General features: G+C 40.3%; 35 non-coding genes and 37 pseudogenes across 35 annotated transcripts; all 72 read left to right on the top strand.

The window, feature by feature from the left end:
- Positions 1 to 156: 156 nt before the first annotated feature.
- LOC143506997 (5S ribosomal RNA) lies at positions 157 to 275 on the top strand. The gene has a single exon (XR_013128550.1). It is a non-coding gene; the product is annotated as a 5S ribosomal RNA (ribosomal RNA).
- Positions 276 to 489: 214 nt separating this feature from the next.
- Positions 490 to 608, top strand: LOC143507007 (5S ribosomal RNA; annotated as a pseudogene).
- Positions 609 to 734: 126 nt separating this feature from the next.
- LOC143507030 (5S ribosomal RNA) lies at positions 735 to 853 on the top strand (annotated as a pseudogene).
- Positions 854 to 979: 126 nt separating this feature from the next.
- LOC143507031 (5S ribosomal RNA) lies at positions 980 to 1,098 on the top strand (annotated as a pseudogene).
- A 127-nt stretch (positions 1,099 to 1,225) lies between these two features.
- Positions 1,226 to 1,344, top strand: LOC143507079 (5S ribosomal RNA). Its single transcript, XR_013128567.1, has one exon. It is a non-coding gene; the product is annotated as a 5S ribosomal RNA (ribosomal RNA).
- Positions 1,345 to 1,558: 214 nt separating this feature from the next.
- On the top strand, positions 1,559 to 1,677 carry LOC143507032 (5S ribosomal RNA; annotated as a pseudogene).
- A 127-nt stretch (positions 1,678 to 1,804) lies between these two features.
- LOC143507091 (5S ribosomal RNA) lies at positions 1,805 to 1,923 on the top strand. The gene has a single exon (XR_013128578.1). It is a non-coding gene; the product is annotated as a 5S ribosomal RNA (ribosomal RNA).
- Positions 1,924 to 2,627: 704 nt separating this feature from the next.
- LOC143507101 (5S ribosomal RNA) lies at positions 2,628 to 2,746 on the top strand. Its single transcript, XR_013128588.1, has one exon. It is a non-coding gene; the product is annotated as a 5S ribosomal RNA (ribosomal RNA).
- Positions 2,747 to 2,853: 107 nt separating this feature from the next.
- Positions 2,854 to 2,972, top strand: LOC143507024 (5S ribosomal RNA; annotated as a pseudogene).
- Positions 2,973 to 3,099: 127 nt separating this feature from the next.
- Positions 3,100 to 3,218, top strand: LOC143507097 (5S ribosomal RNA). The gene has a single exon (XR_013128584.1). It is a non-coding gene; the product is annotated as a 5S ribosomal RNA (ribosomal RNA).
- A 214-nt stretch (positions 3,219 to 3,432) lies between these two features.
- LOC143507033 (5S ribosomal RNA) lies at positions 3,433 to 3,551 on the top strand (annotated as a pseudogene).
- A 127-nt stretch (positions 3,552 to 3,678) lies between these two features.
- LOC143507103 (5S ribosomal RNA) lies at positions 3,679 to 3,797 on the top strand. Its single transcript, XR_013128590.1, has one exon. It is a non-coding gene; the product is annotated as a 5S ribosomal RNA (ribosomal RNA).
- A 107-nt stretch (positions 3,798 to 3,904) lies between these two features.
- Positions 3,905 to 4,023, top strand: LOC143507020 (5S ribosomal RNA; annotated as a pseudogene).
- Positions 4,024 to 4,150: 127 nt separating this feature from the next.
- Positions 4,151 to 4,269, top strand: LOC143507102 (5S ribosomal RNA). The gene has a single exon (XR_013128589.1). It is a non-coding gene; the product is annotated as a 5S ribosomal RNA (ribosomal RNA).
- A 214-nt stretch (positions 4,270 to 4,483) lies between these two features.
- On the top strand, positions 4,484 to 4,602 carry LOC143507034 (5S ribosomal RNA; annotated as a pseudogene).
- Positions 4,603 to 4,729: 127 nt separating this feature from the next.
- Positions 4,730 to 4,848, top strand: LOC143507114 (5S ribosomal RNA). Its single transcript, XR_013128600.1, has one exon. It is a non-coding gene; the product is annotated as a 5S ribosomal RNA (ribosomal RNA).
- A 214-nt stretch (positions 4,849 to 5,062) lies between these two features.
- On the top strand, positions 5,063 to 5,181 carry LOC143507008 (5S ribosomal RNA; annotated as a pseudogene).
- Positions 5,182 to 5,307: 126 nt separating this feature from the next.
- LOC143507035 (5S ribosomal RNA) lies at positions 5,308 to 5,426 on the top strand (annotated as a pseudogene).
- Positions 5,427 to 5,552: 126 nt separating this feature from the next.
- On the top strand, positions 5,553 to 5,671 carry LOC143507036 (5S ribosomal RNA; annotated as a pseudogene).
- A 127-nt stretch (positions 5,672 to 5,798) lies between these two features.
- LOC143507003 (5S ribosomal RNA) lies at positions 5,799 to 5,917 on the top strand. Its single transcript, XR_013128556.1, has one exon. It is a non-coding gene; the product is annotated as a 5S ribosomal RNA (ribosomal RNA).
- Positions 5,918 to 6,131: 214 nt separating this feature from the next.
- On the top strand, positions 6,132 to 6,250 carry LOC143507038 (5S ribosomal RNA; annotated as a pseudogene).
- A 127-nt stretch (positions 6,251 to 6,377) lies between these two features.
- LOC143507014 (5S ribosomal RNA) lies at positions 6,378 to 6,496 on the top strand. Its single transcript, XR_013128557.1, has one exon. It is a non-coding gene; the product is annotated as a 5S ribosomal RNA (ribosomal RNA).
- Positions 6,497 to 6,710: 214 nt separating this feature from the next.
- Positions 6,711 to 6,829, top strand: LOC143507009 (5S ribosomal RNA; annotated as a pseudogene).
- A 126-nt stretch (positions 6,830 to 6,955) lies between these two features.
- On the top strand, positions 6,956 to 7,074 carry LOC143507039 (5S ribosomal RNA; annotated as a pseudogene).
- Positions 7,075 to 7,200: 126 nt separating this feature from the next.
- LOC143507040 (5S ribosomal RNA) lies at positions 7,201 to 7,319 on the top strand (annotated as a pseudogene).
- Positions 7,320 to 7,446: 127 nt separating this feature from the next.
- Positions 7,447 to 7,565, top strand: LOC143507105 (5S ribosomal RNA). Its single transcript, XR_013128591.1, has one exon. It is a non-coding gene; the product is annotated as a 5S ribosomal RNA (ribosomal RNA).
- A 107-nt stretch (positions 7,566 to 7,672) lies between these two features.
- Positions 7,673 to 7,791, top strand: LOC143507027 (5S ribosomal RNA; annotated as a pseudogene).
- Positions 7,792 to 7,918: 127 nt separating this feature from the next.
- LOC143507098 (5S ribosomal RNA) lies at positions 7,919 to 8,037 on the top strand. The gene has a single exon (XR_013128585.1). It is a non-coding gene; the product is annotated as a 5S ribosomal RNA (ribosomal RNA).
- Positions 8,038 to 8,251: 214 nt separating this feature from the next.
- On the top strand, positions 8,252 to 8,370 carry LOC143507042 (5S ribosomal RNA; annotated as a pseudogene).
- Positions 8,371 to 8,497: 127 nt separating this feature from the next.
- Positions 8,498 to 8,616, top strand: LOC143507106 (5S ribosomal RNA). The gene has a single exon (XR_013128592.1). It is a non-coding gene; the product is annotated as a 5S ribosomal RNA (ribosomal RNA).
- A 107-nt stretch (positions 8,617 to 8,723) lies between these two features.
- On the top strand, positions 8,724 to 8,842 carry LOC143507021 (5S ribosomal RNA; annotated as a pseudogene).
- Positions 8,843 to 8,969: 127 nt separating this feature from the next.
- On the top strand, positions 8,970 to 9,088 carry LOC143507026 (5S ribosomal RNA). The gene has a single exon (XR_013128558.1). It is a non-coding gene; the product is annotated as a 5S ribosomal RNA (ribosomal RNA).
- A 460-nt stretch (positions 9,089 to 9,548) lies between these two features.
- Positions 9,549 to 9,667, top strand: LOC143507037 (5S ribosomal RNA). The gene has a single exon (XR_013128560.1). It is a non-coding gene; the product is annotated as a 5S ribosomal RNA (ribosomal RNA).
- A 214-nt stretch (positions 9,668 to 9,881) lies between these two features.
- LOC143507010 (5S ribosomal RNA) lies at positions 9,882 to 10,000 on the top strand (annotated as a pseudogene).
- Positions 10,001 to 10,126: 126 nt separating this feature from the next.
- On the top strand, positions 10,127 to 10,245 carry LOC143507043 (5S ribosomal RNA; annotated as a pseudogene).
- A 127-nt stretch (positions 10,246 to 10,372) lies between these two features.
- On the top strand, positions 10,373 to 10,491 carry LOC143507049 (5S ribosomal RNA). The gene has a single exon (XR_013128561.1). It is a non-coding gene; the product is annotated as a 5S ribosomal RNA (ribosomal RNA).
- Positions 10,492 to 10,705: 214 nt separating this feature from the next.
- On the top strand, positions 10,706 to 10,824 carry LOC143507044 (5S ribosomal RNA; annotated as a pseudogene).
- Positions 10,825 to 11,205: 381 nt separating this feature from the next.
- Positions 11,206 to 11,325, top strand: LOC143507116 (5S ribosomal RNA). Its single transcript, XR_013128602.1, has one exon. It is a non-coding gene; the product is annotated as a 5S ribosomal RNA (ribosomal RNA).
- Positions 11,326 to 11,682: 357 nt separating this feature from the next.
- Positions 11,683 to 11,802, top strand: LOC143507006 (5S ribosomal RNA; annotated as a pseudogene).
- Positions 11,803 to 12,510: 708 nt separating this feature from the next.
- On the top strand, positions 12,511 to 12,630 carry LOC143507000 (5S ribosomal RNA). The gene has a single exon (XR_013128553.1). It is a non-coding gene; the product is annotated as a 5S ribosomal RNA (ribosomal RNA).
- A 352-nt stretch (positions 12,631 to 12,982) lies between these two features.
- Positions 12,983 to 13,102, top strand: LOC143507005 (5S ribosomal RNA; annotated as a pseudogene).
- A 212-nt stretch (positions 13,103 to 13,314) lies between these two features.
- On the top strand, positions 13,315 to 13,433 carry LOC143507045 (5S ribosomal RNA; annotated as a pseudogene).
- Positions 13,434 to 13,803: 370 nt separating this feature from the next.
- On the top strand, positions 13,804 to 13,923 carry LOC143506998 (5S ribosomal RNA). The gene has a single exon (XR_013128551.1). It is a non-coding gene; the product is annotated as a 5S ribosomal RNA (ribosomal RNA).
- A 354-nt stretch (positions 13,924 to 14,277) lies between these two features.
- LOC143507061 (5S ribosomal RNA) lies at positions 14,278 to 14,396 on the top strand. The gene has a single exon (XR_013128562.1). It is a non-coding gene; the product is annotated as a 5S ribosomal RNA (ribosomal RNA).
- Positions 14,397 to 14,612: 216 nt separating this feature from the next.
- On the top strand, positions 14,613 to 14,731 carry LOC143507011 (5S ribosomal RNA; annotated as a pseudogene).
- Positions 14,732 to 14,856: 125 nt separating this feature from the next.
- Positions 14,857 to 14,975, top strand: LOC143507046 (5S ribosomal RNA; annotated as a pseudogene).
- A 620-nt stretch (positions 14,976 to 15,595) lies between these two features.
- LOC143507113 (5S ribosomal RNA) lies at positions 15,596 to 15,715 on the top strand. Its single transcript, XR_013128599.1, has one exon. It is a non-coding gene; the product is annotated as a 5S ribosomal RNA (ribosomal RNA).
- A 356-nt stretch (positions 15,716 to 16,071) lies between these two features.
- Positions 16,072 to 16,190, top strand: LOC143507002 (5S ribosomal RNA). Its single transcript, XR_013128555.1, has one exon. It is a non-coding gene; the product is annotated as a 5S ribosomal RNA (ribosomal RNA).
- A 702-nt stretch (positions 16,191 to 16,892) lies between these two features.
- LOC143507107 (5S ribosomal RNA) lies at positions 16,893 to 17,011 on the top strand. The gene has a single exon (XR_013128593.1). It is a non-coding gene; the product is annotated as a 5S ribosomal RNA (ribosomal RNA).
- A 356-nt stretch (positions 17,012 to 17,367) lies between these two features.
- On the top strand, positions 17,368 to 17,486 carry LOC143507072 (5S ribosomal RNA). Its single transcript, XR_013128563.1, has one exon. It is a non-coding gene; the product is annotated as a 5S ribosomal RNA (ribosomal RNA).
- Positions 17,487 to 17,945: 459 nt separating this feature from the next.
- Positions 17,946 to 18,064, top strand: LOC143507047 (5S ribosomal RNA; annotated as a pseudogene).
- Positions 18,065 to 18,194: 130 nt separating this feature from the next.
- On the top strand, positions 18,195 to 18,315 carry LOC143507004 (5S ribosomal RNA; annotated as a pseudogene).
- Positions 18,316 to 18,667: 352 nt separating this feature from the next.
- On the top strand, positions 18,668 to 18,786 carry LOC143506999 (5S ribosomal RNA). The gene has a single exon (XR_013128552.1). It is a non-coding gene; the product is annotated as a 5S ribosomal RNA (ribosomal RNA).
- Positions 18,787 to 19,245: 459 nt separating this feature from the next.
- LOC143507118 (5S ribosomal RNA) lies at positions 19,246 to 19,364 on the top strand. The gene has a single exon (XR_013128604.1). It is a non-coding gene; the product is annotated as a 5S ribosomal RNA (ribosomal RNA).
- A 352-nt stretch (positions 19,365 to 19,716) lies between these two features.
- LOC143507099 (5S ribosomal RNA) lies at positions 19,717 to 19,835 on the top strand. The gene has a single exon (XR_013128586.1). It is a non-coding gene; the product is annotated as a 5S ribosomal RNA (ribosomal RNA).
- Positions 19,836 to 20,296: 461 nt separating this feature from the next.
- On the top strand, positions 20,297 to 20,415 carry LOC143507108 (5S ribosomal RNA). Its single transcript, XR_013128594.1, has one exon. It is a non-coding gene; the product is annotated as a 5S ribosomal RNA (ribosomal RNA).
- A 356-nt stretch (positions 20,416 to 20,771) lies between these two features.
- Positions 20,772 to 20,892, top strand: LOC143507001 (5S ribosomal RNA). The gene has a single exon (XR_013128554.1). It is a non-coding gene; the product is annotated as a 5S ribosomal RNA (ribosomal RNA).
- A 214-nt stretch (positions 20,893 to 21,106) lies between these two features.
- Positions 21,107 to 21,225, top strand: LOC143507048 (5S ribosomal RNA; annotated as a pseudogene).
- A 127-nt stretch (positions 21,226 to 21,352) lies between these two features.
- On the top strand, positions 21,353 to 21,471 carry LOC143507076 (5S ribosomal RNA). Its single transcript, XR_013128564.1, has one exon. It is a non-coding gene; the product is annotated as a 5S ribosomal RNA (ribosomal RNA).
- Positions 21,472 to 21,685: 214 nt separating this feature from the next.
- On the top strand, positions 21,686 to 21,804 carry LOC143507012 (5S ribosomal RNA; annotated as a pseudogene).
- A 126-nt stretch (positions 21,805 to 21,930) lies between these two features.
- LOC143507050 (5S ribosomal RNA) lies at positions 21,931 to 22,049 on the top strand (annotated as a pseudogene).
- Positions 22,050 to 22,424: 375 nt separating this feature from the next.
- LOC143507077 (5S ribosomal RNA) lies at positions 22,425 to 22,543 on the top strand. Its single transcript, XR_013128565.1, has one exon. It is a non-coding gene; the product is annotated as a 5S ribosomal RNA (ribosomal RNA).
- Positions 22,544 to 23,006: 463 nt separating this feature from the next.
- LOC143507078 (5S ribosomal RNA) lies at positions 23,007 to 23,125 on the top strand. Its single transcript, XR_013128566.1, has one exon. It is a non-coding gene; the product is annotated as a 5S ribosomal RNA (ribosomal RNA).
- Positions 23,126 to 23,339: 214 nt separating this feature from the next.
- On the top strand, positions 23,340 to 23,458 carry LOC143507013 (5S ribosomal RNA; annotated as a pseudogene).
- Positions 23,459 to 23,584: 126 nt separating this feature from the next.
- On the top strand, positions 23,585 to 23,703 carry LOC143507051 (5S ribosomal RNA; annotated as a pseudogene).
- Positions 23,704 to 23,830: 127 nt separating this feature from the next.
- Positions 23,831 to 23,949, top strand: LOC143507052 (5S ribosomal RNA; annotated as a pseudogene).
- Positions 23,950 to 24,076: 127 nt separating this feature from the next.
- On the top strand, positions 24,077 to 24,195 carry LOC143507109 (5S ribosomal RNA). The gene has a single exon (XR_013128595.1). It is a non-coding gene; the product is annotated as a 5S ribosomal RNA (ribosomal RNA).
- Positions 24,196 to 24,302: 107 nt separating this feature from the next.
- LOC143507028 (5S ribosomal RNA) lies at positions 24,303 to 24,421 on the top strand (annotated as a pseudogene).
- A 127-nt stretch (positions 24,422 to 24,548) lies between these two features.
- On the top strand, positions 24,549 to 24,668 carry LOC143507115 (5S ribosomal RNA). The gene has a single exon (XR_013128601.1). It is a non-coding gene; the product is annotated as a 5S ribosomal RNA (ribosomal RNA).
- A 214-nt stretch (positions 24,669 to 24,882) lies between these two features.
- On the top strand, positions 24,883 to 25,001 carry LOC143507053 (5S ribosomal RNA; annotated as a pseudogene).
- Positions 25,002 to 25,128: 127 nt separating this feature from the next.
- LOC143507119 (5S ribosomal RNA) lies at positions 25,129 to 25,248 on the top strand. The gene has a single exon (XR_013128605.1). It is a non-coding gene; the product is annotated as a 5S ribosomal RNA (ribosomal RNA).
- A 107-nt stretch (positions 25,249 to 25,355) lies between these two features.
- On the top strand, positions 25,356 to 25,474 carry LOC143507022 (5S ribosomal RNA; annotated as a pseudogene).
- Positions 25,475 to 25,575: the final 101 nt, after the last annotated feature.

Raw genomic sequence — 25,575 nt, forward strand, 5'->3', positions numbered from 1 at the left:
CAGCTTGGGAATACCAGGTGCTGTGTGACTTTTATAGTTGAGTTGCTATTTACATTCAATTAGCAAGCTTAAAGGTGTTCTGCAAAAAAAACTAGCAATGTCTGTTGTTCAGGTTTTGCTCTCATTATAAATAGGTCATCTTTGCATTGTTTTACGGCTTACGGCCACACCAGCCTGAAAACGCCCGATCTCATTTGACCTCGGAAGCTAAGCTCGTTTGGGCCTGGTTAGTACTTGGATGGGAGACCACCTGGGAATACCAGGTGCTGTAAGCCTATTAGATTTAATTATCAAGCTAAATAGGTTTGGGCCAGGTTAATACTTGTATGGGAGACAGCTTGGGAATACCAGGTGCTGTGTGACTTTTATAGTTGAGTTGCTGTTTACATTCAATTAGCAAGCTTAAATGTGTTCTGCAAAAAAACTAGCAATTTCTGTTGTTCAGGTTTTGCTCTTGTTATAATTAGATAATCTTTGCATTGTTTTATGGCTTGCGGCCACACCAGCCTGAAAACGCCCGATCTCATTTGACCTCGGAAGCTAAATAGGTTTTGGCCAGGTTAATACTTGTATGGGGGACAGCTTGGGAATACCAGGTGCTGTGTGACTTTTATAGTTGAGTTGCTGTTTACATTCAATTAGCAAGCTTAAATGTGTTCTGCAAAAAAACTAGCAATTTCTGTTGTTCAGGTTTTGCTCTTGTTATAATTAGATAATCTTTGCATTGTTTTATGGCTTACGGCCACACCAGCCTGAAAACGCCCGATTTCATTTGACCTAGGAAGCTAAATAGGTTTAGGCCAGGTTAATACTTGTATGGGAGACAGCTTGGGAATACCAGGTGCTGTGTGACTTTTATAGTTGAGTTGCTGTTTACATTCAATTAGCAAGCTTAAATGTGTTCTGCAAAAAAACTAGCAATTTCTGTTGTTCAGGTTTTGCTCTTGTTATAATTAGATAATCTTTGCATTGTTTTATGGCTTACGGCCACACCAGCCTGAAAACGCCCGATTTCATTTGACCTAGGAAGCTAAATAGGTTTAGGCCAGGTTAATACTTGTATGGGAGACAGCTTGGGAATACCAGGTGCTGTGTGACTTTTATAGTTGAGTTGCTATTTACATTCAATTAGCAAGCTTAAAGGTGTTCTGCAAAAAAAACTAGCAATGTCTGTTGTTCAGGTTTTGCTCTCATTATAAATAGGTCATCTTTGCATTGTTTTACGGCTTACGGCCACACCAGCCTGAAAACGCCCGATCTCATTTGACCTCGGAAGCTAAGCTCGTTTGGGCCTGGTTAGTACTTGGATGGGAGACCACCTGGGAATACCAGGTGCTGTAAGCCTATTAGATTTAATTATCAAGCTAAATAGGTTTGGGCCAGGTTAATACTTGTATGGGAGACAGCTTGGGAATGCCAGGTGCTGTGTGACTTTTATAGTTGAGTTGCTGTTTACATTCAATTAGCAAGCTTAAATGTGTTCTGCAAAAAAACTAGCAATTTCTGTTGTTCAGGTTTTGCTCTTGTTATAATTAGATAATCTTTGCATTGTTTTATGGCTTACGGCCACACCAGCCTGAAAACGCCCGATTTCATTTGACCTAGGAAGCTAAATAGGTTTAGGCCAGGTTAATACTTGTATGGGAGACAGCTTGGGAATACCAGGTGCTGTGTGACTTTTATAGTTGAGTTGCTATTTACATTCAATTAGCAAGCTTAAAGGTGTTCTGCAAAAAAAACTAGCAATGTCTGTTGTTCAGGTTTTGCTCTCATTATAAATAGGTCATCTTTGCATTGTTTTACGGCTTACGGCCACACCAGCCTGAAAACGCCCGATCTCATTTGACCTCGGAAGCTAAGCTCGTTTGGGCCTGGTTAGTACTTGGATGGGAGACCACCTGGGAATACCAGGTGCTGTAAGCCTATTAGATTTAATTATCAAGCTAAATAGGTTTGGGCCAGGTTAATACTTGTATGGGAGACAGCTTGGGAATACCAGGTGCTGTGTGACTTTTATAGTTGAGTTGCTGTTTACATTCAATTAGCAAGCTTAAATGTGTTCTGCAAAAAAACTAGCAATTTCTGTTGTTCAGGTTTTGCTCTTGTTATAATTAGATAATCTTTGCATTGTTTTATGGCTTGCGGCCACACCAGCCTGAAAACGCCCGATCTCATTTGACCTCGGAAGCTAAATAGCTTTTGGCCAGGTTAATACTTGTATGGGGGACAGCTTGGGAATACCAGGTGCAGTGTGACTTTTATAGTTGAGTTGCTGTTTACATTCAATTAGCAAGCTTAAATGTGTTCTGCAAAAAACTAGCAATTTCTGTTGTTCAGGTTTTGCTCTTGTTATAATTAGATAATCTTTGCATTGTTTTATGGCTTACGGCCACACCAGCCTGAAAACGCCCGATTTCATTTGACCTAGGAAGCTAAATAGGTTTAGGCCAGGTTAATACTTATATGGGAGACAGCTTGGGAATACCAGGTGCTGTGTGACTTTTATAGTTGAGTTGCTATTTACATTCAATTAGCAAGCTTAAAGGTGTTCTGCAAAAAAAACTAGCAATGTCTGTTGTTCAGGTTTTGCTCTCATTATAAATAGGTCATCTTTGCATTGTTTTACGGCTTACGGCCACACCAGCCTGAAAACGCCCGATCTCATTTGACCTCGGAAGCTAAGCTCGTTTGGGCCTGGTTAGTACTTGGATGGGAGACCACCTGGGAATACCAGGTACTGTAAGCCTATTAGATTTAATTATCAAGCTTAAATGTGTTCTGCAAAAATCTAGCAATTTCTGTTGTTCAGGTTTTGCTCTTGTTATAATTAGATAATCTTTGCATTGTTTTATGGCTTACAGCCACACCAGCCTGAAAACGCCCGATCCTATTTGACCTAGGAAGCTAAATAGGTTTAGGCCAGGTTAATACTTGTATGGGAGACAGCTTGGGAATACCAGGTGCTGTGTGACTTTTATAGTTGAGTTGCTATTTACATTCAATTAGCAAGCTTAAAGGTGTTCTGCAAAAAAAACTAGCAATGTCTGTTGTTCAGGTTTTGCTCTCATTATAAATAGGTCATCTTTGCATTGTTTTATGGCTTACGGCCACACCAGCCTGAAAACGCCCGATCTCATTTGACCTCGGAAGCTAAGCTTGTTTGGGCCTGGTTAGTACTTGGATGGGAGACCACCTGGGAATACCAGGTGCTGTAAGCCTATTAGATTTAATTATCAAGCTAAATAGGTTTGGGCCAGGTTAATACTTGTATGGGAGACAGCTTGGGAATACCAGGTGCTGTGTGACTTTTATAGTTGAGTTGCTGTTTACATTCAATTAGCAAGCTTAAATGTGTTCTGCAAAAAAACTAGCAATTTCTGTTGTTCAGGTTTTGCTCTTGTTATAATTAGATAATCTTTGCATTGTTTTATGGCTTACGGCCACACCAGCCTGAAAACGCCCGATTTCATTTGACCTAGGAAGCTAAATAGGTTTAGGCCAGGTTAATACTTGTATGGGAGACAGCTTGGGAATACCAGGTGCTGTGTGACTTTTATAGTTGAGTTGCTATTTACATTCAATTAGCAAGCTTAAAGGTGTTCTGCAAAAAAAACTAGCAATGTCTGTTGTTCAGGTTTTGCTCTCATTATAAATAGGTCATCTTTGCATTGTTTTACGGCTTACGGCCACACCAGCCTGAAAACGCCCGATCTCATTTGACCTCGGAAGCTAAGCTCGTTTGGGCCTGGTTAGTACTTGGATGGGAGACCACCTGGGAATACCAGGTACTGTAAGCCTATTAGATTTAATTATCAAGCTTAAATGTGTTCTGCAAAAATCTAGCAATTTCTGTTGTTCAGGTTTTGCTCTTGTTATAATTAGATAATCTTTGCATTGTTTTATGGCTTACGGCCACACCAGCCTGAAAACGCCCGATCCTATTTGACCTAGGAAGCTAAATAGGTTTAGGCCAGGTTAATACTTGTATGGGAGACAGCTTGGGAATACCAGGTGCTGTGTGACTTTTATAGTTGAGTTGCTATTTACATTCAATTAGCAAGCTTAAAGGTGTTCTGCAAAAAAAACTAGCAATGTCTGTTGTTCAGGTTTTGCTCTCATTATAAATAGGTCATCTTTGCATTGTTTTACGGCTTACGGCCACACCAGCCTGAAAACGCCCGATCTCATTTGACCTCGGAAGCTAAGCTCGTTTGGGCCTGGTTAGTACTTGGATGGGAGACCACCTGGGAATACCAGGTGCTGTAAGCCTATTAGATTTAATTATCAAGCTAAATAGGTTTGGGCCAGGTTAATACTTGTATGGGAGACAGCTTGGGAATGCCAGGTGCTGTGTGACTTTTATAGTTGAGTTGCTGTTTACATTCAATTAGCAAGCTTAAATGTGTTCTGCAAAAAAACTAGCAATTTCTGTTGTTCAGGTTTTGCTCTTGTTATAATTAGATAATCTTTGCATTGTTTTATGGCTTACGGCCACACCAGCCTGAAAACGCCCGATTTCATTTGACCTAGGAAGCTAAATAGGTTTAGGCCAGGTTAATACTTGTATGGGAGACAGCTTGGGAATACCAGGTGCTGTGTGACTTTTATAGTTGAGTTGCTATTTACATTCAATTAGCAAGCTTAAAGGTGTTCTGCAAAAAAAACTAGCAATGTCTGTTGTTCAGGTTTTGCTCTCATTATAAATAGGTCATCTTTGCATTGTTTTACGGCTTACGGCCACACCAGCCTGAAAACGCCCGATCTCATTTGACCTCGGAAGCTAAGCTCGTTTGGGCCTGGTTAGTACTTGGATGGGAGACCACCTGGGAATACCAGGTGCTGTAAGCCTATTAGATTTAATTATCAAGCTAAATAGGTTTGGGCCAGGTTAATACTTGTATGGGAGACAGCTTGGGAATACCAGGTGCTGTGTGACTTTTATAGTTGAGTTGCTGTTTACATTCAATTAGCAAGCTTAAATGTGTTCTGCAAAAAAACTAGCAATTTCTGTTGTTCAGGTTTTGCTCTTGTTATAATTAGATAATCTTTGCATTGTTTTATGGCTTGCGGCCACACCAGCCTGAAAACGCCCGATCTCATTTGACCTCGGAAGCTAAATAGGTTTTGGCCAGGTTAATACTTGTATGGGGGACAGCTTGGGAATACCAGGTGCTGTGTGACTTTTATAGTTGAGTTGCTGTTTACATTCAATTAGCAAGCTTAAATGTGTTCTGCAAAAAAACTAGCAATTTCTGTTGTTCAGGTTTTGCTCTTGTTATAATTAGATAATCTTTGCATTGTTTTATGGCTTACGGCCACACCAGCCTGAAAACGCCCGATTTCATTTGACCTAGGAAGCTAAATAGGTTTAGGCCAGGTTAATACTTGTATGGGAGACAGCTTGGGAATACCAGGTGCTGTGTGACTTTTATAGTTGAGTTGCTGTTTACATTCAATTAGCAAGCTTAAATGTGTTCTGCAAAAAAACTAGCAATTTCTGTTGTTCAGGTTTTGCTCTTGTTATAATTAGATAATCTTTGCATTGTTTTATGGCTTACGGCCACACCAGCCTGAAAACGCCCGATTTCATTTGACCTAGGAAGCTAAATAGGTTTAGGCCAGGTTAATACTTGTATGGGAGACAGCTTGGGAATACCAGGTGCTGTGTGACTTTTATAGTTGAGTTGCTATTTACATTCAATTAGCAAGCTTAAAGGTGTTCTGCAAAAAAAACTAGCAATGTCTGTTGTTCAGGTTTTGCTCTCATTATAAATAGGTCATCTTTGCATTGTTTTACGGCTTACGGCCACACCAGCCTGAAAACGCCCGATCTCATTTGACCTCGGAAGCTAAGCTCGTTTGGGCCTGGTTAGTACTTGGATGGGAGACCACCTGGGAATACCAGGTGCTGTAAGCCTATTAGATTTAATTATCAAGCTAAATAGGTTTGGGCCAGGTTAATACTTGTATGGGAGACAGCTTGGGAATGCCAGGTGCTGTGTGACTTTTATAGTTGAGTTGCTGTTTACATTCAATTAGCAAGCTTAAATGTGTTCTGCAAAAAAACTAGCAATTTCTGTTGTTCAGGTTTTGCTCTTGTTATAATTAGATAATCTTTGCATTGTTTTATGGCTTACGGCCACACCAGCCTGAAAACGCCCGATTTCATTTGACCTAGGAAGCTAAATAGGTTTAGGCCAGGTTAATACTTGTATGGGAGACAGCTTGGGAATACCAGGTGCTGTGTGACTTTTATAGTTGAGTTGCTATTTACATTCAATTAGCAAGCTTAAAGGTGTTCTGCAAAAAAAACTAGCAATGTCTGTTGTTCAGGTTTTGCTCTCATTATAAATAGGTCATCTTTGCATTGTTTTACGGCTTACGGCCACACCAGCCTGAAAACGCCCGATCTCATTTGACCTCGGAAGCTAAGCTCGTTTGGGCCTGGTTAGTACTTGGATGGGAGACCACCTGGGAATACCAGGTGCTGTAAGCCTATTAGATTTAATTATCAAGCTAAATAGGTTTGGGCCAGGTTAATACTTGTATGGGAGACAGCTTGGGAATACCAGGTGCTGTGTGACTTTTATAGTTGAGTTGCTGTTTACATTCAATTAGCAAGCTTAAATGTGTTCTGCAAAAAAACTAGCAATTTCTGTTGTTCAGGTTTTGCTCTTGTTATAATTAGATAATCTTTGCATTGTTTTATGGCTTGCGGCCACACCAGCCTGAAAACGCCCGATCTCATTTGACCTCGGAAGCTAAATAGGTTTTGGCCAGGTTAATACTTGTATGGGGGACAGCTTGGGAATACCAGGTGCTGTGTGACTTTTATAGTTGAGTTGCTGTTTACATTCAATTAGCAAGCTTAAATGTGTTCTGCAAAAAAACTAGCAATTTCTGTTGTTCAGGTTTTGCTCTTGTTATAATTAGATAATCTTTGCATTGTTTTATGGCTTACGGCCACACCAGCCTGAAAACGCCCGATTTCATTTGACCTAGGAAGCTAAATAGGTTTAGGCCAGGTTAATACTTGTATGGGAGACAGCTTGGGAATACCAGGTGCTGTGTGACTTTTATAGTTGAGTTGCTGTTTACATTCAATTAGCAAGCTTAAATGTGTTCTGCAAAAAAACTAGCAATTTCTGTTGTTCAGGTTTTGCTCTTGTTATAATTAGATAATCTTTGCATTGTTTTATGGCTTACGGCCACACCAGCCTGAAAACGCCCGATTTCATTTGACCTAGGAAGCTAAATAGGTTTAGGCCAGGTTAATACTTGTATGGGAGACAGCTTGGGAATACCAGGTGCTGTGTGACTTTTATAGTTGAGTTGCTATTTACATTCAATTAGCAAGCTTAAAGGTGTTCTGCAAAAAAAACTAGCAATGTCTGTTGTTCAGGTTTTGCTCTCATTATAAATAGGTCATCTTTGCATTGTTTTACGGCTTACGGCCACACCAGCCTGAAAACGCCCGATCTCATTTGACCTCGGAAGCTAAGCTCGTTTGGGCCTGGTTAGTACTTGGATGGGAGACCACCTGGGAATACCAGGTACTGTAAGCCTATTAGATTTAATTATCAAGCTTAAATGTGTTCTGCAAAAATCTAGCAATTTCTGTTGTTCAGGTTTTGCTCTTGTTATAATTAGATAATCTTTGCATTGTTTTATGGCTTACAGCCACACCAGCCTGAAAACGCCCGATCCTATTTGACCTAGGAAGCTAAATAGGTTTAGGCCAGGTTAATACTTGTATGGGAGACAGCTTGGGAATACCAGGTGCTGTGTGACTTTTATAGTTGAGTTGCTATTTACATTCAATTAGCAAGCTTAAAGGTGTTCTGCAAAAAAAACTAGCAATGTCTGTTGTTCAGGTTTTGCTCTCATTATAAATAGGTCATCTTTGCATTGTTTTATGGCTTACGGCCACACCAGCCTGAAAACGCCCGATCTCATTTGACCTCGGAAGCTAAGCTTGTTTGGGCCTGGTTAGTACTTGGATGGGAGACCACCTGGGAATACCAGGTGCTGTAAGCCTATTAGATTTAATTATCAAGCTAAATAGGTTTGGGCCAGGTTAATACTTGTATGGGAGACAGCTTGGGAATACCAGGTGCTGTGTGACTTTTATAGTTGAGTTGCTGTTTACATTCAATTAGCAAGCTTAAATGTGTTCTGCAAAAAAACTAGCAATTTCTGTTGTTCAGGTTTTGCTCTTGTTATAATTAGATAATCTTTGCATTGTTTTATGGCTTACGGCCACACCAGCCTGAAAACGCCCGATTTCATTTGACCTAGGAAGCTAAATAGGTTTAGGCCAGGTTAATACTTGTATGGGAGACAGCTTGGGAATACCAGGTGCTGTGTGACTTTTATAGTTGAGTTGCTATTTACATTCAATTAGCAAGCTTAAAGGTGTTCTGCAAAAAAAACTAGCAATGTCTGTTGTTCAGGTTTTGCTCTCATTATAAATAGGTCATCTTTGCATTGTTTTACGGCTTACGGCCACACCAGCCTGAAAACGCCCGATCTCATTTGACCTCGGAAGCTAAGCTCGTTTGGGCCTGGTTAGTACTTGGATGGGAGACCACCTGGGAATACCAGGTACTGTAAGCCTATTAGATTTAATTATCAAGCTTAAATGTGTTCTGCAAAAATCTAGCAATTTCTGTTGTTCAGGTTTTGCTCTTGTTATAATTAGATAATCTTTGCATTGTTTTATGGCTTACGGCCACACCAGCCTGAAAACGCCCGATCCTATTTGACCTAGGAAGCTAAATAGGTTTAGGCCAGGTTAATACTTGTATGGGAGACAGCTTGGGAATACCAGGTGCTGTGTGACTTTTATAGTTGAGTTGCTATTTACATTCAATTAGCAAGCTTAAAGGTGTTCTGCAAAAAAAACTAGCAATGTCTGTTGTTCAGGTTTTGCTCTCATTATAAATAGGTCATCTTTGCATTGTTTTACGGCTTACGGCCACACCAGCCTGAAAACGCCCGATCTCATTTGACCTCGGAAGCTAAGCTCGTTTGGGCCTGGTTAGTACTTGGATGGGAGACCACCTGGGAATACCAGGTGCTGTAAGCCTATTAGATTTAATTATCAAGCTAAATAGGTTTGGGCCAGGTTAATACTTGTATGGGAGACAGCTTGGGAATACCAGGTGCTGTGTGACTTTTATAGTTGAGTTGCTGTTTACATTCAATTAGCAAGCTTAAATGTGTTCTGCAAAAAAACTAGCAATTTCTGTTGTTCAGGTTTTGCTCTTGTTATAATTAGATAATCTTTGCATTGTTTTATGGCTTGCGGCCACACCAGCCTGAAAACGCCCGATTTCATTTGACCTAGGAAGCTAAATAGGTTTAGGCCAGGTTAATACTTGTATGGGAGACAGCTTGGGAATACCAGGTGCTGTGTGACTTTTATAGTTGAGTTGCTATTTACATTCAATTAGCAAGCTTAAAGGTGTTCTGCAAAAAAAACTAGCAATGTCTGTTGTTCAGGTTTTGCTCTCATTATAAATAGGTCATCTTTGCATTGTTTTACGGCTTACGGCCACACCAGCCTGAAAACGCCCGATCTCATTTGACCTCGGAAGCTAAGCTCGTTTGGGCCTGGTTAGTACTTGGATGGGAGACCACCTGGGAATACCAGGTGCTGTAAGCCTATTAGATTTAATTATCAAGCTAAATAGGTTTGGGCCAGGTTAATACTTGTATGGGAGACAGCTTGGGAATGCCAGGTGCTGTGTGACTTTTATAGTTGAGTTGCTGTTTACATTCAATTAGCAAGCTTAAATGTGTTCTGCAAAAAAACTAGCAATTTCTGTTGTTCAGGTTTTGCTCTTGTTATAATTAGATAATCTTTGCATTGTTTTATGGCTTGCGGCCACACCAGCCTGAAAACGCCCGATCTCATTTGACCTCGGAAGCTAAATAGGTTTTGGCCAGGTTAATACTTGTATGGGGGACAGCTTGGGAATACCAGGTGCTGTGTGACTTTTATAGTTGAGTTGCTATTTACATTCAATTAGCAAGCTTAAAGGTGTTCTGCAAAAAAACTAGCAATTTCTGTTGTTCAGGTTTTGCTCTTGTTATAATTAGATAATCTTTGCATTGTTTTATGGCTTACGGCCACACCAGCCTGAAAACGCCCGATTTCATTTGACCTAGGAAGCTAAATAGGTTTAGGCCAGGTTAATACTTGTATGGGAGACAGCTTGGGAATACCAGGTGCTGTGTGACTTTTATAGTTGAGTTGCTATTTACATTCAATTAGCAAGCTTAAAGGTGTTCTGCAAAAAAAACTAGCAATGTCTGTTGTTCAGGTTTTGCTCTCATTATAAATAGGTCATCTTTGCATTGTTTTACGGCTTACGGCCACACCAGCCTGAAAACGCCCGATCTCATTTGACCTCGGAAGCTAAGCTCGTTTGGGCCTGGTTAGTACTTGGATGGGAGACCACCTGGGAATACCAGGTGCTGTAAGCCTATTAGATTTAATTATCAAGCTAAATAGGTTTGGGCCAGGTTAATACTTGTATGGGAGACAGCTTGGGAATGCCAGGTGCTGTGTGACTTTTATAGTTGAGTTGCTGTTTACATTCAATTAGCAAGCTTAAATGTGTTCTGCAAAAAAACTAGCAATTTCTGTTGTTCAGGTTTTGCTCTTGTTATAATTAGATAATCTTTGCATTGTTTTATGGCTTACGGCCACACCAGCCTGAAAACGCCCGATTTCATTTGACCTAGGAAGCTAAATAGGTTTAGGCCAGGTTAATACTTGTATGGGAGACAGCTTGGGAATACCAGGTGCTGTGTGACTTTTATAGTTGAGTTGCTGTTTACATTCAATTAGCAAGCTTAAATGTGTTCTGCAAAAAAACTAGCAATTTCTGTTGTTCAGGTTTTGCTCTTGTTATAATTAGATAATCTTTGCATTGTTTTATGGCTTACGGCCACACCCACACCAGCCTGAAAAACGCCCGATTTCATTAGACCTAGGAAGCTAAAATAGGTTTAGGCCAGGTTAATACTTGTATGGGAGACAGCTTGGGAATACCAGGTGCTGTGTGACTTTTATAGTAGAGTTGTCTATTTACATTCAATTAGCAAGCTTAAAGGTGTTCAGCAAAATAAACTAGCAATGTCTGTTGTTCAGGTTTTGCTCTCATTATAAATAGGTCATCTTTGCATTGTTTTACGGCTTACGGCCACACCAGCCTGAAATCGCCCGATCTCATTTGACCTCGGAAGCTAAGCTCGTTTGGGCCTGGTTAGTACTTGGATGGGAGACCACCTGGGAATACCAGGTTACTGTAAGCCTATTAGATTTAATTATCAAGCTTAAATGTGTTCTGCAAAAATCTAGCAATTTCTGTTGTTCAGGTTTTGCTCTTGTTATATATTAGATAATCTTTGCATTGTTTTATGGCTTACAGCCACACCAGCCTGAAAACGCCCGATCCTATTTGACCTAGGTAGCTAAATAGGTTTTAGGCCAGGTTAATACTTGTATGGGAGACAGCTTGGGGAATACCAGGTGCTGTGTGACTTTTATAGTTGAGTTGCTATTTACATTCAATTAGCAAGCTTAAAGGTGTTCTGCAAAAAAAACTAGCAATTGTCTGTTGTTCAGGTTTTGCTCTCATAATAAATAGGTCATCTTTGCATTGTTTTACGGCTTACGGCCACACCAGCCTGAAAACGCTCCGATCTCATTTGACCTCGGAAGCTAAGCTCGTTTGGGCCTGGTTAGTACTTGGATGGGGAGACCACCTGGGAATACCAGGGCTGTAAGCCTATTAGATTTAATTTATCAAGCTAAATAGGTTTGGGCCAGGTTAATACTTGTATGGGAGACAGCTTGGGAATAACCAGGTGCTGTGTGACTTTTATAGTTGAGTTGCTGTTTACATTCAATTAGCAAGCTTAAATGTGTTCTGCAAAAAAACTAGCAATTTCTGTTGTACTGTTTTGCTCTTGTTATAATTAGATAATCTTTGCATTGTTTTATGGCTTGCGGCCACACCAGCCCTGAAAACGCCCGATCTCATTTGACCTCGGAAGCTAAATAGCTTTTGGCCAGGTTAATACTTGTATGGGGGACAGCTTGGGAATACCAGGTGCAGTGTGACTTTTATAGTTGAGTTGCTGTTTACATTCAATTAGCAAGCTTAAATGTGTTCTGCAAAAAACTAGCAATTTCTGTTGTTCAGGTTTTGCTCTTGTTATAATTAGATAATCTTGCATTGTTTTATGGCTTACGGCCACACCAGCCTGAAATCGGCCTAGGATTTCATTTGACCTAGGAAGCTAAATAGGTTTAGGCCAGGTTAATACTTATATGGGAGACAGCTTGGGAATACCAGGTGCTGTGTGACTTTTATAGTTGAGTTGCTATTTACATTCAATTAGCAAGCTTAAAGGTGTTCTGCAAAAAAAACTAGCAATGTCTGTTGTTCAGGTTTTGCTCTCATTATAAATAGGTCATCTTTGCATTGTTTTACGGCTTACGGCCACACCAGCCTGATAAACGCCCGATCTCATTTGACCTCGGAAGCTAAGCTCGTTTGGGCCTGGTTAGTACTTGGATGGGAGACCACCTGGGAATACCAGGTACTGTAAGCCTATTAGATTTAATTATCAAGCTTAAATGTGTTCTGCAAAAATCTAGCAATTTCTGTTGTTCAGGTTTTGCTCTTGTTATAATTAGATAATCTTTGCATTGTTTTATGGCTTACGGCCACAACCAGCCTGAAAACGCCCGATCCTATTTGACCTAGGAAGCTAAATAGGTTTAGGCCAGGTTAATACTTGTATGGGAGACAGCTTGGGAATACCAGGTGCTGTGTGACTTTTATAGTTGAGTTGCTATTTACATTCAATTAGCAAGCTTAAAGGTGTTCTGCAAAAAAACTAGCAATGTCTGTTGTTCAGGTTTTGCTCTCATATAAATAGGTCATCTTTGCATTGTTTTACGGCTTACGGCCCACACCAGCCTGAAAACGCCCGATCTCATTTGACCTCGGTAGCTAAGCTCGTTGGGCCTGGTTAGTACTTGGATGGGAGACCACCTGGGAATACCAGGGTGCTGTAAGCCTATTAGATTTAATTATCAAGCTAAATAGGTTTGGGCCAGGTTAATACTTGTATGGGAGACAGCTTGGGTATACCAGGTGCTGTGTGACTTTTATAGTTGAGTTGCTGTTTACATTCAATTAGCAAGCTTAAATGTGTTCTGCAAAAAACTAGCAATTTCTGTTGTTCAGGTTTGCTCTTGTTATAATTAGATAATCTTTGCATTGTTTTATGGCTTACGGCCACACCAGCCTGAAAACGCCCGATTTCATTTGACCTAGGAAGCTAAATAGGTTTAGGCCAGGTTAATACTTGTATGGGAGACAGCTTGGGAATACCAGGTGCTGTGTGACTTTTATAGTTGAGTTGCTGTTTCAATCAATTAGCAAGCTTAAATGTGTTCTGCAAAAAAACTAGCAATTTCTGTTGTTCAGGTTTTGCTCTTGTTATAATTAGATAATCTTTGCATTGTTTTATGGCTTACGGCCACACCAGCCTGAAAACGCCCGATTATCTTTGACCTAGGAAGCTAAATAGGTTTAGGCCAGGTTAATACTTGTATGGGAGACAGCTTGGGAATACCAGGTGCTGGTGTGACTTTTATAGTTGAGTTGCTATTTACATTCAATTAGCAAGCTTAAAGGTGTTCTGCAAAAAAACTAGCATGTCTGTTGTTCAGGTTTTGCTCTCATTATAAATAGGTCATCTTTGCATTGTTTTACGGCTTACGGCCACACCAGCCTGAAAACGCGCCGATCTCATTTGACCTCGGAAGCTAAGCTCGTTTGGGCCTGGTTAGTACTTGGATGGGAGACCACCTGGGAATACCAGGTACTGTAAGCCTATTAGATTTAATTATCAAGCTTAAATGTGTTCTGCAAAAATCTAGCAATTTCTGTTGTTCAGGTTTTGCTCTTGTTATAATTAGATAATCTTTGCATTGTTTTATGGCTTACAGCCACACAGCCTGAAAACGCCCCGATCCTATTTGACCTAGGAAGCTAAATAGGTTTAGGCCAGGTTAATACTTGTATGGGAGACAGCTTGGGAATACCAGGTGCTGTGTGACTTTTATAGTTGAGTTGCTATTTTCATTCAATTAGCAAGCTTAAAGGTGTTCTGCAAAAAAAACTAGCAATGTCTGTTGTTCAGGTTTTGCCTCTCATTATAAATAGGTCATCTTTGCATTGTTTTACGGCTTACGGCCACACCAGCCTGAAAACGCCCGATCTCATTTGACCTCGGAAGCTAAGCTCGTTTGGGCCTGGTTAGTACTTGGATGGGAGACCACCTGGGAATACCAGGTGCTGTAAGCCTATTAGATTTAATTATCAAGCTAAATAGGTTTGGGCCAGGTTAATACTTGTATGGGAGACAGCTTGGGAATACCAGGTGCTGTGTGACTTTTATAGTTGAGTTGCTGTTTACATTCAATTAGCAAGCTTAAATGTGTTCTGCAAAAAAAACTAGCAATTTCTGTTGTTCAGGTTTTGCTCTTGTTATATTTAGATAATCTTTGCATTGTTTTTATGGCTTGCGGCCACACCAGCCTGAAAACGCCCGATCTCATTTGACCTCGGAAGCTAAATAGGTTTTGGCCAGGTTAATACTTGTATGGGGGACAGCTTGGGAATACCAGGTGCTGTGTGACTTTATAGTTGAGTTGCTGTTTACATTCAATTAGCAAGCTTAAATGTGTTCTGCAAAAAAACTAGCAATTTCTGTTGTTCAGGTTTTGCTCTTGTTATAATTAGATAATCTTTGCAATTGTTTATGGCTTACGGCCACACCAGCCTGAAAACGCCCGATTTCATTTGACCTAGGAAGCTAAATAGGTTTAGGCCAGGTTAATACTTGTATGGGAGACAGCTTGGGAATACCAGGTGCTGTGTGACTTTTATAGTTGAGTTGCTGTTTACATTCAATTAGCAAGCTTAAATGTGTTCTGCAAAAAACTAGCAATTTCTGTTGTTCAGGTTTTGCTCTTGTTATAATTAGATAATCTTTGCATTGTTTTATGGCATTACGGCCACACCAGCCTGAAAACGCCCCGATTTCATTTGACCTAGGAAGCTAAATAGGTTTAGGCCAGGTTAATACTTGTATGGGAGACAAGCTTGGGAATACCAGGTGCTGAGTGACTTTTATAGTTGAGTTGCTGTTTACATTCAATTAGCAAGCATAAATGTGTTCTGCAAAAAAATCTAGCAATTTCTGTTGTTCAGGTTTTGCTCTTGTTATAATTAGATAATCTTTGCATTGTTTTATGGCTTACGGCCACACCAGCCTGAAAACGCCCGATTTCATTTGTCCTAGGAAGCTAAATAGGTTTAGGCCAGGTTAATACTTGTATGGGAGACAGCTTGGGAATACCAGGTGCTGTGTGACTTTTATAGTTGAGTTGCTATTTACATTCAATTAGCAAGCTTAAAGGTGTTCTGCAAAAAAAACTAGCAATGTCTGTTGTTCAGGTTTTGCTCTCATTATAAATAGGTCATCTTTGCATTGTTTTACGGCTTACGGCCACACCAGCCTGAAAACGCCCGATCTCATTTGACCTCGGAAGCTAAGCTCGTTTGGGCCTGGTTAGTACTTGGATGGGAGACCACCTGGGAATACCTGGTTACTGTAAGCCTATTAGATTTAATTATCAAGCTTAAATGTGTTCTGCAAAAATCTAGCAATTTCTGTTGTTCAGGTTTTGCTCTTGTTATAATTAGATAATCTTTGCATTGTTTTATGGCTTACAGCCACACCAGCCTGAAAACGCACTCGATCCTATTTGACCTAGGAAGCTAAATAGGTTTAGGCCAGGTTAATACTTGTATGGGAGACAGCTTGGGAATACCAGGTGCTGTGTGACTTTTATAGTTGAGTTGCTATTTACATTCAATTAGCAAGCTTAAAGGGTGTTCTGCAAAAAAAACTAGCAATGTCTGTTGTTCAGGTTTTGCTCTCATTATAAATAGGTCATCTTTGCATTGTTTTACGGCTTACGGCCACACCAGCCTGAAACGCTCCGATCTCATTTGACCTCGGAAGCTAAGCTCGTTTGGGCCTGGTTAGTACTTGGATGGGAGACCACCTGGGAATACCAGGTGCTGTAAGCCTATTAGATTAATTATCAAGCTAAATAGGTTTGGGCCAGGTTAATACTTGTATGGGAGACAGCTTGGGAATACCAGGTGCTGTGTGACTTTATAGTTGAGTTGCTGTTTACATTCAATTAGCAAGCTTAAATGTGTTCTGCAAAAAAACTAGCAATTTCTGTTGTTCAGGTTTTGCTCTTGTTATAATTAGATAATCTTTGCATTGTTTTATGGCTTGCGGCCACACCAGCCTGAAAACGCCCGATCTCATTTGACCTCGGAAGCTAAATAGCTTTTGGCCAGGTTAATACTTGTATGGGGGACAGCTTGGGAATACCAGGTGCAGTGTGACTTTTATAGTTGAGTTGCTGTTTACATTCAATTAGCAAGCTTAAATGTGTTCTGCAAAAAACTAGCAATTTCTGTTGTTCAGTTTTGCTCTTGTTATAATTAGATAATCTTTGCATTGTTTTATGGCTTACGGCCCACCCAGCCTGAAAACGCCCGATTTCATTTGACCTAGGAAGCTAAATAGGTTTAGGCCAGGTTAATACTTATATGGGAGACAGCTTGGGAATACCAGGTGCTGTGTGACTTTTTATAGTTGAGTTGCTATTTACATTCAAATAGCAAGCTTAAAGGTGTTCTGCAAAAAAAACTAGCAATGTCTGTTGTTCAGGTTTTGCTCTCATTATAAATAGGTCATCTTTGCATTGTTTTACGGCTTACGGCCACACCAGCCTGAAAACGCCCGATCTCATTTGACCTCGGAAGCTAAGCTCGTTTGGGCCTGGTTAGTACTTGGATGGGAGACCACCTGGGAATACCAGGTACTGTAAGCCTATTAGATTTAATTATCAAGCTTTAAATGTGTTCTGCAAAAATCTAGCAATTTCTGTTGTTCAGGTTTTGCTCTTGTTATAATTAGATAATCTTTGCATTGTTTTTATGGCTTACGGCCACACCAGCCTGAAAACGCTGCCGATCCTATTTGACCTAGGAAGCTAAATAGGTTTAGGCCAGGTTAATACTTGTATGGGAGACAGCTTGGGAATACCAGGTGCTGTGTGACTTTTATAGTTGAGTTGCTATTTACATTCAATTAGCAAGCTTAAGGTGTTCTGCAAAAAAAACTAGCAATGTCTGTTGTTCAGGTTTTGCTCTCATTATAAATAGGTCATCTTTGCATTGTTTTACGGCTTACGGCCACACCAGCCTGAAAACGCCCGATCTCATTTGACCTCGGAAGCTAAGCTCGTTTGGGCCTGGTTAGTACTTGGATGGGAGACCACCTGGGAATACCAGGTGCTGTAAGCCTATTAGATTTAATTATCAAGCTAAATAGGTATGGGCCAGGTTAATACTTGTATGGGAGACAGCTTGGGAATACCAGGTGCTGTGTGACTTTTATAGTTGAGTTGCTGTTTACATTCAATTAGCAAGCTTAAATGTGTTCTGCAAAAAACTAGCAATTTCTGTTGTTCAGGTTTTGCTCTTGTTATAATTAGATAATCTTTGCATTGTTTTATGGCTTACGGCCACACCAGCCTGAAAACGCCCGCTTTCATTTGACCTAGGAAGCTAAATAGGTTTAGGCCAGGTTAATACTTGTATGGGAGACAGCTTGGGAATACCAGGTGCTGTGTGACTTTTATAGTTGAGTTGCTGTTTACATTCAATTAGCAAGCTTAAATGTGTTCTGCAAAAAAAACTAGCAATTTCTGTTGTTCAGGTTTTGCTCTTGTTATAATTAGATAATCTTTGCATTGTTTTATGGCTTACGGCCACACCAGCCTGAAAACGCCCGATTTCATTTGACCTAGGAAGCTAAATAGGTTTAGGCCAGGTTAATACTTGTATGGGAGACAGCTTGGGAATACCAGGTGCTGTGTGACTTTTATAGTTGAGTTGCTATTTACATTCAATTAGCAAGCTTAAAGGTTGTTCTGCAAAAAAAACTAGCAATGTCTGTTGTTCAGGTTTTTGCTCTCATTATAAATAGGTCATCTTTGCATTTGTTTTACGGCTTACGGCCACACCAGCCTGAAAACGCCCGATTCTCATTTGACCTCGGAAGCTAAGCTCGTTTGGGCCTGGTTAGTACTTGGATGGGAGACCACCTGGGTAATACCAGGTACTGTAAGCCTATTAGATTTAATTATCAAGCTTAATGTGTTCTGCAAAATCTAGCAATTTCTGTTTGTTCAGGTTTTGCTCTTGTTATAATTAGATAATCTTTGCATTGTTTTATGGCTTACAGCCACACCAGCCTGAAAACGCCCCGATCCTATTTGACCTAGGAAGCTAAATAGGTTTAGGCCAGGTTAATACTTGTATGGGAGACAGCTTGGGAATACCAGGTGCTGTGTGACTTTTATAGTTGAGTTGCTATTTACATTCAATTAGCAAGCTTAAAGGTGTTCTGCAAAAAAACTAGCAATGTCTGTTGTTCAGGTTTTGCTCTCATTATAAATAGGTCATCTTTGCATTGTTTTATGGCTTACGGCCACACCAGCCTGAAAACGCCCCGATCTCATTTGACCTCGGAAGCTAAGCTAGTTTGGGCCTGGTTAGTACTTGGATGGGAGACCACCTGGGAATACAGGTGCTGTAAGCCTATTAGATTTAATTATCAAGCTAAATAGGTTTGGGCCAGGTTAATACTTGTATGGGAGACAGCTTGGGAATACCAGGTGCTGTGTGACTTTTATGTTGAGTTGCTGTTTACATTCAATTAGCAAGCTTAAATGTGTTCTGCAAAAAACTAGCAATTTCTGTTGTTCAGGTTTTGCTCTTGTTATAATTAGATAATCTTTGCATTGTTTTATGGCTTACGGCCACACCAGCCTGAAAACGCCCGATTTCATTTGACCTAGGAAGCTAAATAGGTTTAGGGCCAGGTTAATACTTGTATGGGAGACAGCTTGGGAATACCAGGTGCTGTGTGACTTTTATAGTTGAGTTGCTATTTACATTCAATTAGCAAGCTTAAAGGTGTTCTGCAAAAAAAACTAGCAATGTCTGTTGTTCAGGTTTTGCTCTCATTATAAATAGGTCATCTTTGCTTTGTTTTACGGCTTACGGCCACACCAGCCTGAAAACGCCCGATCTCAATAGACCTCGGAAGCTAAGCTCGTTTGGGCCTGGTTAGTACTTGGATGGGAGACCACCTGGGAATACCAGGTACTGTAAGCCTATTAGATTTAATTATCAAGCTTAAATGTGTTCTGCAAAAATCTAGCAATTTCTGTTGTCAGGTTTTGCTCTTGTTATAATTAGATAATCTTTGCATTGTTTTATGGCTTACAGCCACACCAGCCTGAAAACGCCCGATCCTATTTGACCTAGGAAGCTAAATAGGTTTAGGCCAGGTTAATACTTGTATGGGAGACAGCTTGGAATACCAGGTGCTGTGTGACTTTTATAGTTGAGTTGCTATTTACATTCAATTAGCAAGCTTAAAGGTGTTACTGCAAAAAAACTAGCAATGTCTGTTGTTCAGGATTTTGCTCTCATTATAAATAGGTCATCTTTGCATTGTTTTATGGCTTACGGCCACACCAGCCTGAAAACGCCCGATCTCATTTGACCTCGGAAGCTAAGCTTGTTTGGGCCTGGTTAGTACTTGGATGGGAGACCACCTGGGAATACCAGGTGCTGTAAGCCTATTAGATTTAATTATTCAAGCTAAATAGGTTTGGGCCAGGTTAATACTTGTATGGGAGACTGCTTGGGAATACCAGGTGCTGTGTGACTTTTATAGTTGAGTTGCTGTTTACATTCAATTAGCAAGCTTAAATGTGTTCTGCAAAAAAACTAGCAATTTCTGTTGTTCAGGTTTTGCTCTTGTTATAATAGATAATCTTTGCATTGTTTTATGGCTTACGGCCACACCAGCCTGAAAACGCCCGATTTCATTTGACCTAGGAAGCTAAATAGGTTTAGGCCAGGTTTAATACTTGTATGGGAGACAGCTTGGGAATACCAGGTGCTGTGTGACTTTTATAGTTGAGTTGCTATTTACATTCAATTAGCAAGCTTAAAGGTGTTCTGCAAAAAAAACTAGCAATGTCTGTTGTTCAGGTTTTGCTCTCATTATAAATAGGTCATCTTTGCATTGTTTTACGGCTTACGGCCACACCAGCCTGAAAACGCCCGATCTCATTTGACCTCGGAAGCTAAGCTCGTTTGGGCCTGGTTAGTACTTGGATGGGAGACCACCTGGGAATACCAGGTACTGTAAGCCTAATAGATTTAATTATCAAGCTTAAATGTGTTCTGCAAAAATCTAGCAATTTCTGTTGTTCAGGTTTTTGCTCTTGTATATAATTAGATAATCTTTGCATTGTTTTATGGCTTACGGCCACACCAGCCTGAAAACGCCCGATCCTATTTGACCTAGGAAGCTAAATAGGTTTAGGCCAGGTTAATACTTGTATGGGAGACAGCTTGGGAATACCAGGTGCTGTGTGGACTTTTATAGTTGAGTTGCTATTTACATTCAATTAGCAAGCTTAAAGGTGTTCTGCAAAAAAAACTAGCAATGTCTGTTGTTCAGGTTTTGCTCTCATTATAAATAGGTCATCTTTGCATTGTTTTACGGCTTACGGCCACACCAGCCTGAAAACGCTCCGGATCTCATTTGACCTCGGAAGCTAAGCTCGTTTGGGCCTGGTTAGTACTTGGATGGGAGACCACCTGGGAATACCAGGTGCTGTAAGCCTATTAGATTTAATTATCAAGCTAAATAGGTTTGGGCCAGGTTAATACTTGTATGGGAGACAGCTTGGGAATGCCAGGTGCTGTGTGACTTTTATAGTTGAGTTGCTGTTTACATTCAATTAGCAAGCTTAAATGTGTTCTGCAAAAAAACTAGCAATTTCTGTTGTTCAGGTTTTGCTCTTGTTATAATTAGATAATCTTTGCATTGTTTTATGGCTTACGGCCACACCAGCCTGAAAACGCCCGATTTCATTTGACCTAGGAAGCTAAATAGGTTTAGGCCAGGTTAATACTTGTATGGGAGACAGCTTGGGAATACCAGGTGCTGTGTGACTTTTATAGTTGAGTTGCTATTTACATTCAATTAGCAAGCTTAAAGGTGTTCTGCAAAAAAAACTAGCAATGTCTGTTGTTCAGGTTTTGCTCTCATTATAAATAGGTCATCTTTGCATTGTTTTACGGCTTACGGCCACACCAGCCTGAAAACGCCCGATCTCATTTGACCTCGGAAGCTAAGCTCGTTTGGGCCTGGTTAGTACTTGGATGGGAGACCACCTGGGAATACCAGGTGCTGTAAGCCTATTAGATTTAATTATCAAGCTAAATAGGTTTGGGCCAGGTTAATACTTGTATGGGAGACAGCTTGGGAATTCCAGGTGCTGTGTGACTTTTATAGTTGAGTTGCTGTTTACATTCAATTAGCAAGCTTAAATGTGTTCTGCAAAAAAACTAGCAATTTCTGTTGTTCAGGTTTTGCTCTTGTTATAATTAGATAATCTTTGCATTGTTTTATGGCTTGCGGCCACACCAGCCTGAAAACGCCCGATCTCATTTGACCTCGGAAGCTAAATAGGTTTTGGCCAGGTTAATACTTGTATGGGGGACAGCTTGGGAATACCAGGTGCTGTGTGACTTTTATAGTTGAGTTGCTGTTTACATTCAATTAGCAAGCTTAAATGTGTTCTGCAAAAAAACTAGCAATTTCTGTTGTTCAGGTTTTGCTCTTGTTATAATTAGATAATCTTTGCATTGTTTTATGGCTTACGGCCACACCAGCCTGAAAACGCCCGATTTCATTTGACCTAGGAAGCTAAATAGGTTTAGGCCAGGTTAATACTTGTATGGGAGACAGCTTGGGAATACCAGGTGCTGTGTGACTTTTATAGTTGAGTTGCTGTTTACATTCAATTAGCAAGCTTAAATGTGTTCTGCAAAAAAACTAGCAATTTCTGTTGGTTCAGGTTTTTGCTCTTGTTATAATTAGATAATCTTTGCATTGTTTTATGGCTTACGGCCACACCAGCCTGAAAACGCCCGATTTCATTTGACCTAGGAAGCTAAATAGGTTTAGGCCAGGTTAATACTTGTATGGGAGACAGCTTGGGAAATACCAGGTGCTGTGTGACTTTTATAGTTGAGTTGCTATTTACATTCAATTAGCAAGCTTAAAGGTGTTCTGCAAAAAAAACTAGCAATGTCTGTTGTTCAGGTTTTGCTCTCATTATAAATAGGTCATCTTTGCATTGTTTTACGGCTTACGGCCACACCAGCCTGAAAACGCCCGATCTCATTTGACCTCGGAAGCTAAGCTCGTTTGGGCCTGGTTAGTACTTGGATGGGAGACCACCTGGGAATACCAGGTGCTGTAAGCCTATTAGATTTAATTATCAAGCTAAAATAGGTTTGGCCAGGTTAATACTTGTATGGGAGACAGCTTGGGAATGCCAGGTGCTGTGTGACTTTTATAGTTGAGTTGCTGTTTACATTCAATTAGCAAGCTTAAATGTGTTCTGCAAAAAAACTAGCAATTTCTGTTGTTCAGGTTTTGCTCTTGTTATAATTAGATAATCTATGCATTGTTTTATGGCTTACGGCCACACCAGCCTGAAAACGCCCGATTTCATTTGACCTAGGAAGCTAAATAGGTTTAGGCCAGGTTATTAATACTTGTATGGGAGACAGCTTGGGAATACCAGGTGCTGTGTGACTTTTATAGTTGAGTTGCTATTTACATTCAATTAGCAAGCTTAAAGGTGTTCTGCAAAAAAAACTAGCAATGTCTGTTGTTCAGGTTTTGCTCTCATTATAAATAGGTCATCTTTGCATTGTTTTACGGCTTACGGCCACACCAGCCTGAAAACGCCCGATCTCATTTGACCTCGGAAGCTAAGCTCGTTTGGGCCTGGTTAGTACTTGGATGGGAGACCACCTGGGAATACCAGGTGCTGTAAGCCTATTAGATTTAATTATCAAGCTAAATAGGTTTGGGCCAGGTTAATACTTGTATGGGAGACAGCTTGGGAATACCAGGTGCTGTGTGACTTTTATAGTTGAGTTGCTGTTTACATTCAATTAGCAAGCTTAAATGTGTTCTGCAAAAAAACTAGCAATTTCTGTTGTTCAGGTTTTGCTCTTGTTATAATTAGATAATCTTTGCATTGTTTTATGGCTTGCGGCCACACCAGCCTGAAAACGCCCGATCTCATTTGACCTCGGAAGCTAAATAGGTTTTGGCCAGGTTAATACTTGTATGGGGGACAGCTTGGGAATACCAGGTGCTGTGTGACTTTTATAGTTGAGTTGCTGTTTACATTCAATTAGCAAGCTTAAATGTGTTCTGCAAAAAAACTAGCAATTTCTGTTGTTCAGGTTTTGCTCTTGTTATAATTAGATAATCTTTGCATTGTTTTATGGCTTACGGCCACACCAGCCTGAAAACGCCCGATTTCATTTGACCTAGGAAGCTAAATAGGTTTAGGCCAGGTTAATACTTGTATGGGAGACAGCTTGGGAATACCAGGTGCTGTGTGACTTTTATAGTTGAGTTGCTGTTTACATTCAATTAGCAAGCTTAAATGTGTTCTGCAAAAAAAACTAGCAATTTCTGTTGTTCAGGTTTTGCTCTTGTTATAATTAGATAATCTTTGCATTGTTTTATGGCTTACGGCCACACCAGCCTGAAAACGCCCGATTTCATTTGACCTAGGAAGCTAAATAGGTTTAGGCCAGGTTAATACTTGTATGGGAGACAGCTTGGGAATACCAGGTGCTGTGTGACTTTTATAGTTGAGTTGCTATTTACATTCAATTAGCAAGCTTAAAGGTGTTCTGCAAAAAAAACTAGCAATGTCTGTTGTTCAGGTTTTGCTCTCATTATAAATAGGTCATCTTTGCATTGTTTTACGGCTTACGGCCACACCAGCCTGAAAACGCCCGATCTCATTTGACCTCGGAAGCTAAGCTCGTTTGGGCCTGGTTAGTACTTGGATGGGAGACCACCTGGGAATACCAGGTACTGTAAGCCTATTAGATTTAATTATCAAGCTTAAATGTGTTCTGCAAAAATCTAGCAATTTCTGTTGTTCAGGTTTTGCTCTTGTTATAATTAGATAATCTTTGCATTGTTTTATGGCTTACAGCCACACCAGCCTGAAAACGCCCGATCCTATTTGACCTAGGAAGCTAAATAGGTTTAGGCCAGGTTAATACTTGTATGGGAGACAGCTTGGGAATACCAGGTGCTGTGTGACTTTTATAGTTGAGTTGCTATTTACATTCAATTAGCAAGCTTAAAGGTGTTCTGCAAAAAAAACTAGCAATGTCTGTTGTTCAGGTTTTGCTCTCATTATAAATAGGTCATCTTTGCATTGTTTTATGGCTTACGGCCACACCAGCCTGAAAACGCTCCGATCTCATTTGACCTCGGAAGCTAAGCTTGTTTGGGCCTGGTTAGTACTTGGATGGGAGACCACCTGGGAATACCAGGTGCTGTAAGCCTATTAGATTTAATTATCAAGCTAAATAGGTTTGGGCCAGGTTAATACTTGTATGGGAGACAGCTTGGGAATACCAGGTGCTGTGTGACTTTTATAGTTGAGTTGCTGTTTACATTCAATTAGCAAGCTTAAATGTGTTCTGCAAAAAAACTAGCAATTTCTGTTGTTCAGGTTTTGCTCTTGTTATAATTAGATAATCTTTGCATTGTTTTATGGCTTACGGCCACACCAGCCTGAAAACGCCCGATTTCATTTGACCTAGGAAGCTAAATAGGTTTAGGCCAGGTTAATACTTGTATGGGAGACAGCTTGGGAATACCAGGTGCTGTGTGACTTTTATAGTTGAGTTGCTATTTACATTCAATTAGCAAGCTTAAAGGTGTTCTGCAAAAAAAACTAGCAATGTCTGTTGTTCAGGTTTTGCTCTCATTATAAATAGGTCATCTTTGCATTGTTTTACGGCTTACGGCCACACCAGCCTGAAAACGCTCCGATCTCATTTGACCTCGGAAGCTAAGCTCGTTTGGGCCTGGTTAGTACTTGGATGGGAGACCACCTGGGAATACCAGGTACTGTAAGCCTATTAGATTTAATTATCAAGCTTAAATGTGTTCTGCAAAAATCTAGCAATTTCTGTTGTTCAGGTTTTGCTCTTGTTATAATTAGATAATCTTTGCATTGTTTTATGGCTTACGGCCACACCAGCCTGAAAACGCCCGATCCTATTTGACCTAGGAAGCTAAATAGGTTTAGGCCAGGTTAATACTTGTATGGGAGACAGCTTGGGAATACCAGGTGCTGTGTGACTTTTATAGTTGAGTTGCTATTTACATTCAATTAGCAAGCTTAAAGGTGTTCTGCAAAAAAAACTAGCAATGTCTGTTGTTCAGGTTTTGCTCTCATTATAA

This window comes from Brachyhypopomus gauderio, unplaced genomic scaffold, assembly GCF_052324685.1.
Source record: "Brachyhypopomus gauderio isolate BG-103 unplaced genomic scaffold, BGAUD_0.2 sc617, whole genome shotgun sequence".
NCBI lineage: Eukaryota > Metazoa > Chordata > Actinopteri > Gymnotiformes > Hypopomidae > Brachyhypopomus > Brachyhypopomus gauderio.